This window comes from Theropithecus gelada, chromosome 15, assembly GCF_003255815.1.
Source record: "Theropithecus gelada isolate Dixy chromosome 15, Tgel_1.0, whole genome shotgun sequence".
Lineage (NCBI taxonomy): Eukaryota > Metazoa > Chordata > Mammalia > Primates > Cercopithecidae > Theropithecus > Theropithecus gelada.
The window spans coordinates 81392733-81404645 of record NC_037683.1 but is presented as its reverse complement, the minus strand read 5'-3'; the positions used below and the strand labels follow the sequence as shown (position 1 = coordinate 81404645).

General features: G+C 41.4%; 1 pseudogene; it reads left to right on the top strand.

Moving 5' to 3' along the window:
- The first annotated feature begins 6479 nt into the window (after positions 1-6479).
- Positions 6480-7042, top strand: LOC112607735 (annotated as a pseudogene).
- Positions 7043-11913: the final 4871 nt, after the last annotated feature.

Sequence of the window (11913 nt, the reverse complement as noted above, 5' to 3'; positions counted from 1 at the left end):
TACAGTCCCACCAACAGTGTAAAAGTGTTCCTATTTCTCCACATCCTCTCCAACACCTGTTGTTTCCTGATTTTTTATTGATTGCCATTTCTAACTGGCATGAGATGGTATCTCATTGTGGTTTTGATTTGCATTTCTCTGATGGCGAGTGATGATGAGCATTTTTTCATGTGTCTGTTGGCTGTATGAATGTCTTCTTTTGAGAAGTATCTGTTCATATCCATTGCCCACTTTTTCATGGGGTTGTTTGTTTTTTTCTTGTAAATTTGTTTGAGTTCTTTATAGGTTCTGGATATTAGCCTTTTGTCAGATGAGTAGATTGCAAAAATTTTCTCCCATTCTGTAGGTTGCCTGTTCACTCTGATGGTAGTTTCTTTTGCTGTGCAGAAGCTCTTTTGTTTAATTAGATCACATTTGTCAATTTTGGCTTTTGTTGCCATTGCTTTTGGTGTTTTAGACATGAAGTCCTTGCCCATGCCTATGTGCTGAATGGTATTACCTAGGTTTTCTTCTAGGGTTTTTATGGTTTTAGGTCTAACATTTAAGTCTCTAATCCATCTTGAAGTAATTTTCATATAAGGAGTAAGGAAAGGATCCAGTTTCAGCTTTCTACTTATGGCTAGCCAGTTTTCCCAGCACCATTTATTAAATAGGGAATCCTTTCCCCATTTCTTGTTTTTGTCAGGTTTGTCAAAGATCAGATGGCTATAGATATGTGGTATTATTTTGGAGGGCTCTGTTCTGTTCCATTGGTCTATATCTCTGTTTTGGTACCAGTACCATGCTGTTTTGGTTACTGTAGCCTTGTAGTATAGTTTGAAGTCAGGTAGCGTGATGCCTCCAGCTTTGTTCTTTTGGCTTAGGATTGTCTTGGCAATGTGGGGTCTTTTTTTGTTCCATATGAACTTTAAAGCAGTTTTTTCCAATTCTGTGAAGAAAGTCATTGGTAGCTTAATGGGGGTGGCATTGAATCTATAAATTACTTTGGGCAGTATGGCCATTTTCATAATATTGATTCTTCCTATCCATGAGCATGGTATGTTCTTCCATTTGTTTGTGTCCTCTTTTATTTCACTGAGCAGTGGTTTGTAGTTCTCCTTGAAGAGGTCCTTTCCATCCCTTGTAAGTTGGATTCCTAGGTATTTTATTCTCTTTGAAGCTATTGTGAATGGGAGTTCATTCCTGATTTGGCTCTCTGTTTGTCTGTTACTGGTGTATAAGAATGCTTGTGATTTTTGCACGTTGATTTTGTATCCTGAGACTTTGCTGAAGTTGCTTATCAGCTTAAGGAGATTTTGGGCTAAGACAGTGAGGTTTTCTAAATATACAATCATGTCATCTGCAAACAGGGACAATTTGACTTCATCTTTTCCTAACTGAATACCCTTGATTTCTTTCTCTTGCCTGATTGCCCTAGCCAGAACTTCCAACACTATGTTGAATAGGAGTGGTGAGAGAGGGCATCCCTGTCTTGTGCCAGTTTTCAAAGGGAATGCTTCCAGTTTTTGCCCATTCAGTATGATATTGGCTGTGGGTTTGTCATAAGTAGCCCTTATTATTTTGAGATACGTTCCATCAATACTGAATTTATTGAGACTTTTTAGCATGAAGGGCTGTTGAATTTTGTCGAAGGCCTTTTCTGCATCTATTGAGATAATCATGTGGTTTTTGTCTTTGGTACTGTTTATATGCTGGATTACGTTTATTGATTTGCATATGTTGAACCAGCCTTGCATCCCAGGGATGAAGCCCACTTGATCATGGTGGATAAGCTTTTTGATGTGCTGCTGGATTCGGTTTGCCAGTATTTTATTGAGGATTTTTGCGTTGATGTTCATCAGGGTTATTGGTCTAAAATTCTCTTTTTTTGTTGTATCTCTGTCAGGCTTTGGTATCAGGATGATGTTGGCCTCATAAAATGAGTTAGGGAGGATTCTCTGTTTTTCTATTGATTGGAATAGTTTCAGAAGGAATGGTACCAACTCCTCCTTGTACCTCTGGTAGAATTCAGCTGTGAATCTGTCTGGTCTTGGACTTTTTTTGGTTGGTAGGCTATTAATTATTGCCTCAATTTCAGAGCCTGCTATTGGTCTATTCAGGGATTCAGCTTCTTCCTGGTTTAGTCTTAGGAGAGTGTAAGTGTCCAGGAAATTATCCATTTCTTCTAGGTTTTCTAGTTTATTTGCGTAGAGGTGTTTATAGTATTCTCTGATGGTAGTTTGTATTTCTGTGGGGTCAATGGTGATATCTCCTTTTTTATTGCATCTATTTGATTCTTCTCTCTTTTCTTCTTTCTTAGTCTTGCTAGTGGTCTATCAATTTTGTTGATCTTTTCAAAAAACCAGCTTCTGGATTCATTGATTTTTTTGGAGGTTTTTTTGTGTCTCTATCTCCTTCAGTTCTGCTCTGATCTTAGTTATGTCTTGCCTTCTGCTAGCTTTTGAATGTGTTTGCTCTTGCTTCTCTAGTTCTTTTAATTGTGATGTTAGGGTGTCAATTTTAGATCTTTCTTGCTTTCTCTTGTGGGCATTTAGTGCTATAAATTTCCCTCTACACACTGTTTTAAATGTGTCCCAGAGATTCTGGTATGTTATATCTTTGTTCTCATTGGTTTCAAAGAACATCTTTATTTCTGCATTCATTTCGTTATGTACCCAGTAGTCATTCAGGAGCAGGTTGTTCAGTTTCCATGTAGTTGAGTGGTTTTGATTGAGTTTCTTAGTCCTGAGTTCTAGTTTAATTGCTCTGTGGTCTGAGAGACAGTTTGTTATAATTTCTGTTCTTTTACATTTGCTGAGGAGTGCTTTACTTCGAACTATGTGGTCAATTTTGGAATAAGTGCGATGTGCTGAGAAAAATGTATTTTCTGTTGATCTGGGGTGGAGAGTTCTGTAGATGTCTATTAGGTCCGCTTGGTGGAGAGTTGAGTTCAATTCCTGGATATCCTTGTTAACTTTCTGTCTCGTTGATCTGTCTAATGTTGACAGTGGGGTGTTAAAGTCTCCCATCATGATTGTTTGGGAGTCTAAGTCTCTTTGTAAGTCTCTAAGAACTTGCTTTATGAATCTGGGTGCTCCTGTATTGGGTGCATATATATTTAGGATAGTTAGCTCTTCCTGATTAATTGATCCCTTTACCATTATGTAGTGCCTTCTTTGTCTCTTTTGATCTTTGATGGTTTAAAGTCTGTTTTATCAGAGACTAGGATTGCAACCCCTGCTTTTTTTTGTTTTCCATTTGCTTGGTAGATCCTCCTTCATCCCTTTATTTTGAGCCTATGTGTGTCTCTGAATGTGAGATGGGTCTCCTGAATACAGCAAACTGATGGGTCTTGACTCTTTCTCCAATTTGCCAGTCTGTGTCTTTTAATTGGACCATTTAGTCCATTTACATTTAAGGTTAATATTGTTATGTGTGAACTTGATCCTGTCATTATGATATTAGCTGGTTATTTTGCTCACTAGTTGATGCAGTTTCTTCCTAGCATTGATGGACTTTACATTTTGACATGTTTTTGCAATGGCTGGTACCTGTTGTTCCTTTCCATGTTTTAGTGCTTCCTTCAGGATCTCTTGTAGGGCAGGCCTGGTGGTGACAAAATCTCTAAGCATTTGCTTGTCTGTAAAGGATTTTATTTCTCCTTCACTTATGAAACTTAGTTTGGCTGGATATGAAATTCTGGGTTGAAAATTCTTTTCTTTAAGAATGTTGAATATTGGCCCCCACTCTCTTCTGGCTTGTAGAGTTTCTGCCGAGAGATCTGCTGTTAGTCTAATGGCCTTCCCTTTGTGTGTAACCCGACCTTTCTCTCTGGCTGCCCTTAACATTTTTTCCTGCATTTCAACTTTGGTGAATCTGACAATTATGTGTCTTGGAGTTGCTCTTCTCGAGGAGTATCTTTGTGGCGTTCTCTGTATTTCCTGAATTTGGATGTTGGCCTGCCTTACTAGGTTGAGGAAATCCTCCTGGATGATATCCTGTAGAGTGTTTTCCAACTTGGTTCCATTTTCCCCATCACTTTCAGGCACACCAATCAGACGTAGATTTGGTCTTTTCACATAATCCTATACTTCTTGGAGACTTTGTTCATTTCTTTTTACTCTTTTTTCTCCACACTTCTCTTCTCACTTCATTTCATTCATTTGATCTTCAATCACTGATACTCTTTCTTCCAGTTGATTGAGTTGGTTACTGAAGCTTGTGCATTTGTCACGTATTTCTCGTGTTATGGTTTTCATCTCTATCAGTTCTTTTAAGGTCTTCTCTGCATTGATTATTCTAGTTATCCATTCATCCATTCTTTTTTCAAGGTTTTTAGTTTCTTTGCGCTGGTTACGTAGTTCCTCCTTTAGCTCTGAGAAGTTTGATCGACTGAAGCCTTCTTCTCTCAACTCGTTAAAGTCATTCTTTGTCCAGCTTTGATCTGTTGCTGGCAATGAGCTGCGTTCCTTTGGAGGGGGAGATGCACTCTAATTTTTTGAATTTCCAGCTTTTCTGCCCTGCTTTTTCCCCATTTTTGTGGTTTTATCTGCCTTTGGTCTTTGATGATGGTGACGTACTGATGGGGTTTTGGTGTGGGTGTCCTTTCTGTTTGTTAGTTTTCCTTCTAACAGTCAGGACCCTCAGCTGTAGGTCTGTTGGAGTTTGCTTGAGGTCCACTCCAGACCCTGTTTGCCTGGGTATCAGCAGCAGAGGCTGCAGAAGATAGAATATTGCAGAACAGCGAGTGTTGCTGTCTGATTTTTGCTCTGGAAGCTTCGTCTCAGGGGTGTACCCCACCGTGTGAGGTGTGAGGTGTCAGTCTGCACCTAGTGGGGGATGTTGCCCAGTTGGGCTACTCAGGGGTCAGGGACCCACTTGAGCAGGCAGTCTGTCCATTCTCAGATCTCAACCTCCGTGCTGGGAGATCCGCTGCTCTCTTCAAAGCTGTCAGACAGGGGCATTTACCTCTGCTGAGGTTTCTGCTGCTTTTTGTTTAGCTATGCCCATCCCCAGAGGAGGAGTCTACAGAGACAGGCCGGCCTCCTTGAGCTGCAGTGGGCTTCACCCAATTCGAGCTTCCCAGTGGCTTTATTTACCTACTTAAGCCTCAGCAATGGCGGGCGCCCCTCCCCCAGCCTTGCTGCCACCTTGCAGTTAGATCTCAGACTGCTGTGCTAGCAATGAGGGAGGCTCTGTGGGCGTGGGACCCTCTGGCCAGGTGTGGGATATAATCTCCTGGCATGCCATTTGCTAAGACCCTTTGTAAAGTACAGTATTAGGGTGGGAGTTACCCGATTTTCCAGGTGTTGTGTGTCTCAGTTTCCCTTGGCTAGGAAAAGGGATTCCCTTCCCCCTTGCGCTTTCCAGATGAGGCAATGCTTCACCCTGCTTCAGCTCTCACTGGTTGGGCTGTGCCAGATGACCAGCGCTGATTGTCTGGCACTCCCCAGTGAGATGAACCCAGTACCTCAGTTGAAAATACAGAAATCACACGTCTTCTGTGTCACTCATGCTGGGAGCTAGAGGCTGGAGCTGTTCCTATTTGGCCATCTTGGGCGTGCCCTTGCCTCAGCCTAAGGTAATTCTTATGACTTAGGGAGGTTTGAGATTGTTGTAGCAGGAATGCAAATAGGAAAAAAAAATCTAGCTTTTGATTTCCAGTTTTGAGTTCCTAGAATAACTGTCTTTAAAATTCAGAGGTTGGAGATAAAGAAAATTATTTTCTGCATTCCTATCACTTCCATTAAAATATCAAGGGTCAAAACAATGAACCTGAATTCTAAAGCTATTGGTAGAGAGAAATGATCTTTGAAGTAAGAGGTATCCCTACTGCACAGAAAATATGGGGTGTTTTTCCTTTCCAAACCAAGGGAATGCCAGGGGAAGAAAAGATAGAGATTGGGCCAGGCGCGGTGCCTCAAACCTGTAATCCTAGCACTTTGGGAGGCCGAGACGGGCGGATCACGAGGTCCGGAGATCGAGACCATCCTGGTGAAACCCTGTCTCTACTAAAAAATACGAAAAACTAGCCGGGCGAGGTGGCGGGCACCTGTAGTCCCAGCTACTCGGGAGGCTGAGGCAGGAGAATGGCGTAAACCCAGGAGGTGGAGCTTGCAGTGAGCTGAGATCCGGCCACTGCACTCCAGCCTGGGCGACAGAGCAAGACTCCGTCTCAAAAAAAAAAAAAAAGAAAAAGAAAAAAAAAAGAAAAGATAGAGATTGAAGGGGAAAAGTGAGTTTTATGTGTCTTGGCTTCTCCATTCATGGCCGATATCACAAGTAGTAGATAAATTGAAAGAAAGGAATCCCAAAAGAGGAAAAAGACTGTGTCCTGCTCCTCAGTTAAAACTCAACAAAGGGACCCCCACCCAATTGGCCTGTGCCAATATGTAACACAGAAAGTGAAAACCAACAGCTTGGGCCTCTTGGCTTGGAGGAAGCCAAAGTGCAACTTTCTTCAGTCATACTACATCTGGGTTCATCTAGCCACCTCTGCCATGCTGCCCAAGTTCAATCCCAATGAGATCAAGGTCATATACCTGCCAGGTGCCCTGGTGGAAAACTGGGTACCGTGTCTGCCCTAGCCCTTAAGATCAACCCTCTGAACCTATCTCCAAAATAAGTTGGTGATGACATTCCCAAGGCCACAGGTCATCAGAAGAGTCAAAGGATTACAATGAAACTGACCAATCAGAACAGACAGGCTCAGACTGAGGTGGTACTTTCTGCCTCTGCCATGAGCATCAAAGCCCTCAAGGAACCAGAGACAGAAAGAGGCAAAAAAATCAAGCACAGTGGAAATACCATTTTTCATGAGACTGTCAACATTGCACGACAGATGCAGCACCAATCCTTAGTCACAGAACTCTCTGGGACCTGTAAAGAGATCCTGGAGACTGCCCAGTCTATGAGCTGCAGTGTTGATGGGCACCAGCCTCCTGACATCATAGATGACATCACATCAACAGTACTGCAAATAAATATCCAGCTAGCTATGAACTACGAGGGAAAAATTTCAATAAAGGATCATTTGACAACTAAAAATAAAAACACAGCATGATTATCAGATGTAGGGTCTACATGAGTGCCTTTGTGCCTCCTTGAAAAAGCCAGTTTCCCCATGCACTGATGTCAGTACTACAAGTCAACCAGGTATCCAGAGACATTGCTAAAAAATGTCAATACCAAACCTAATCACAGCATGAGGACCCGTGTATACAAATCTAAAGCCCACTTTCTCCTACTGCTCACTCCTAAAGCTCACTTTCTCACAACACTGCCACCCCAACATACCAAGAAACCATCTAGAAAGGAGGGCAGACAACAAGAGCCACTTACCTTTAAAAACACAACCAAACTCTTTACACCAAAACTCCTTTCATATCCAAAGAGGCTAAAATACGGTTAGTGATGAATGTGAATGTGGAGCCAATGAGTAAGATTTGATCAGTTGTAGAAAACAAGTGAAGCCACATTTACTTTGCACAGTCAAATGTAGTTTCCTAAGTTTTTGACCCCATAACATGAAGAAAACAAATCATCCATAACTCTACCATACTAAACATCCATTAATTTTTTTTTTTTTTTTTTTTTTTTTGGAGAGTTTCACTTTGTGGTCCAGGCTGGGGCCCAGTGGTGTGGTCTTGGCTCACTGCAATCTCCACCTCCTAGGTTCAAGCAATTCTCATGCCTCAGCCTCCTGAGTAGCTGGGATTACAGCCACCCGTACATTTTTAAAATATTTCTTTTTCACTTGTCTTGCATAGGCATGATTATTGCAAATAACTGCAATACATATCATTCACAATTTTATATCATGCTCTTTGTAAAATTCATCAAAATTCCTTTTCCATGCTGCTGTGTGTTCTTCCTGGTTACCAATGTTAATAGATGCATAAGCTATTAGTCAAAACTCTTGTAATTGCAAGTAACATAAAGCCAATTCCAACTCAACTAAGGAAAACGGGGATTTAATGGAAGAACACTGGAGTTGCTTATTAACCTACAAGAACCAGGCAGCCCTGGGGGCCTAAATGCAGGGGACAGGGGCTTGATGTCACCAGAATTCTTCACTGCTCATTCTTCCTACAGACATCTCTACATAAATGTATCAGGCATTTAGCCATGTTAGGTCATTTTCATTAGCCACATTTTCCAAATAGGGGAGGAGGGGCTAAGGGAGTTAGATGACTCACTGCAGGTGATTCAACTGCTAAATGGCATTGACTTGAAAACCAGCATCTTGATTCAGATTGGTGGATCCACACAAATTGCAAGGGAAAAAACTTTTTAAAAGTATGTAAGAATAGTCACATAGGATAAGAATATATTTGATTTTTGTGAGGACTACAGCTGAAGGAGAAGAGAAACATGCAAATGGGGTTCCATTCCCCACACCAGGGTAGTTTCTCTCATCTCAGAATGCCCATCTGGCATCTTCCTGACCCTTAAGGAAGTTCATAGCAATATTGTTTTCAGAAGTCAATATTCTCCTGTCTCTACTTGCAAGAAAATAACTGGGCTCCCCGGTAAGTATAATTGGTGTGAACAGTGATTTATTATACGCCCAGTTCTCCAGATGGCCTTTCATATGGAAATGATTTTTCCTGAAAACAGAAAAATATGGGATTTTCCCCCCTCAGCAGGTTATAACAGGTTTACAATCCACTCCATCAAAACTAGAATCAAAAACTTTAACGGAGTTCCCTTAAAACAGAAACACAAAAAACACGTTCCATCTGGTAAATAATTGCTGGAGTTGCATTCCTGTGCATTCGGGCACAAGCTAACTGCTGTACAGCATAAAGCTGTGAAAATGTCTAGGCTTAATGGGCCAACATGAGATAAGATCTACTTAGGTCTATCATATACTCAAATTGCAACCTTCTGGAATGCTGGTTCATGCCAGACTCTCAAATCACCCATAATCTGATGAGCTAGACAGATGTGTAAGATTATTCCAGGATATCTGAAAATCTCACATGTGAGTACAAAAGGCTAGGTGGACACGTGCAACCCTTATTCTATAGAATGAAGCAGAATGTTTACCAAGAAGGTCATTTTCAGATGACCATAGTTGAAGAACAAAGTCAAATGCAGTTCTAAGTTACATGTCCTCTGTCTAAATAACAAATTAGAAAGTATATCTAAAAAGGCTTATATCATCCTGTGGTGGAATACTTAAGAATGGGGAAAGCATTCAGCAGTAAAAGGTAGGTTAGCAAAAGGATTTAATGTAGTTAGCATGTAGCAGGTTAATTTCAGTAGATGACTCTAAGTTATGATTTTTATTCAGGAAGAATTATTTTAGTCAGCGTTCCACCAGCAGAACATACTTCCTCATAAGCTCCCTGCCTCTGAAAGTCCAGGCAGGGGAGTCGTGTATTAGAGATGTTGTGGGGAAGATCTACAAATTAGGGATCACTCTCAAATTCCTTAAGGGGTTGGGCAGATAAATTGTGTAAAATGGTAAGGCTTTAGAAAGTGGACCGAACTGCAGAGGACTGGACAGGCACAGCCCACCTAAAGACATTCAGATTCGGTACAGATATTTCTTGGCTTACCATGAGGCTACTGTGTCCCAATAAACCCATCTAAGTAAAAAGTGCATTTAATACACCTAACCTACCAAACATCACAGCCTAGCCTAGCCTACCTTACACATGCTCAGAACACTTACATTAGACTACAATTGGGCTACATCATCTAACATAATGCCTGTTTTATAATAAAGTGTAGAATATCTCATGTAATTTATTGGATACTGAACTGGAAGTGGAAAACCAAATGATTATATGGTACTTGAAGTACAGTTTCTGCTGAATGTATATGGCTTTCACGCTATCGTGAAGTTGAGTAATTGTAAGTCAAACCATTGTAAGTTGGAGACCATCTGTATTTAAAAACAAAGCAAAACAAAACAAAAATAGACTGTTCTGGCCAAATAGACCACTTTGGAAGGATTTGACCTGTGGATCAAGAGGACATTTGCCACTCCTGGACCAGCAGATCCTTAAATCTTATTTGCCTGCTGAGTTCTGTGATGTGGTGTATAAAAATAATGTACGTTTATCTGATAAGAGCCAAACACATTAACCTCCGTGGTAGGAGAAAGTGAAGTTGAACAGAAGTGTAGAATGTGGTCTCCATCCTCAGAAAACTCAAAAATACTTTAAAATAAGACATGCCCATATAAAGGCAGTCAACAATGGCAGGCAAAAAGCCTATGGCGGCTCAGAGGAAGCATTTCTAACTTTGATCTAGATAGGTTCAGAAAGAGCCACAGAATAGGCAAGGCTTGAGTGAGTCTTAAAAGAACAAATAAGTCTGACATAGTGGCTCACACCTGGATCCCTACTCAGGAGCATTGTTTGAGCCCAGAAGTTTGAGGCTGCAGTGAGCTATGATCACACCACTGCACTCCAGCCTGGGTGACAAAGCAAGACCCTGTCTCTGAAAAAAAAAAAAAAAAAAAAGGATGAACGATGAACATTCAGCTAAATGGAGAGTGTAGAGGAGGAGAGAGTTGTTAGGTAGTAACAAGGTAATAACAGGACAAACAAGAAGCCCAGGGGCAAGGAGGAGGGTCGTGCTTGGATCCGACGAAACCTCTCAACTTCTTCCTCAGATCCTAAAAGTGGCTTCCCATTACCTATTCTGTTCTGAGCCTCCCCCTCAGCCTCTGGACCTCTCCTTTTGAAGTAAAAGCTTTCTTAGGGTCACAGTTCCCATAGTTGGGCCCTACCACCAGCAGTCAGAGCCCTTAGCACTCCCCTTGTTTTCACCTGGTCCATATCCCAGCCCTACTGCCTGTTTGCAGACCTGTTAACAGAGTCATTGGGCTACCTCTCAGACAATCACCCTTGATGCTAAATCACCCAAGCAAATGAATTGAATTTTCAAGTGAAGAGGGTAATCCTAAACACTTAGTGATCAGAAGTGAGGAGGCACAAACTATTTTCAGAATTCGAATTTGTCTTTATTATGTGGTATACACCTTTGCTGGGGTACTAAGTGCCATCAATAAATAGCTAGCAGCAATTGATGGCTTACAACGTGCCAGAATCTGTGCTGAGCCCAGTACATGCATGCCCTTCCTCGCCAACTCAACCTCTAAAATGGGGCACATTGTTTTCCCCTCTCTCGAGATAGGCAAACTGAGGCTCAGAGGGGTTAAATAACACATGCAAAGTCATACGACTAACAGGGGCATGGATTCAAACCCAAGTCTTCTGTCTCCAAAAACTGACTACAGTCACGTGGTTGACTGTTCCCACTTCGTGTGATTGTACCATTCATATGGATGTGTAAATGCACACTCAACAGCCCAGAGTCACCTGCTGGCCTATCATCGGATGTAAGCAGCTGCCATCTCCCAAACAACACACTCATTTGACGTGTGAATTTGTATCGCTGACTCTTCAGATACGGTAGTCCCCCCTTATCCAAGGTCCAAATAAATTAAATAGAAAATTCCAGAAATAAACAATTCATAAATTTCAAGTTGTCCATGTTCTGAGTAGCATGATGAAACCTTAGCCATCCTGCTCTGCCTGCCCAGGGTGTGAATCATCTTTTTGTCCAGAGTATTCACACTATAGAAGCTCCCCACCTGTATGTCACTTAGTTGATCTGTTGGTTGTCAGGTCAGCTGTTGCAGCATCGCTGTGCATGCATCCAAGTAACCCTTATTTTACTTAATAATGGCCCAAAAGAGTAATGAGGTCAGCATATTGTTTTATTATATTATTAGTTGTTATCCTTTATTGTACCAAATTTATAAGTGAAACTTTATCATAAGTATGTATGTATAGGGAAAAAAAAAACATAGTACATAGAGGGCTCAGGACAATCCATGGTTTTGGGCATCCACTGGGGTCTTGGAACATATCCCCTGTGGATTAGAAGGGAGTATGATAATACAACGTTCTC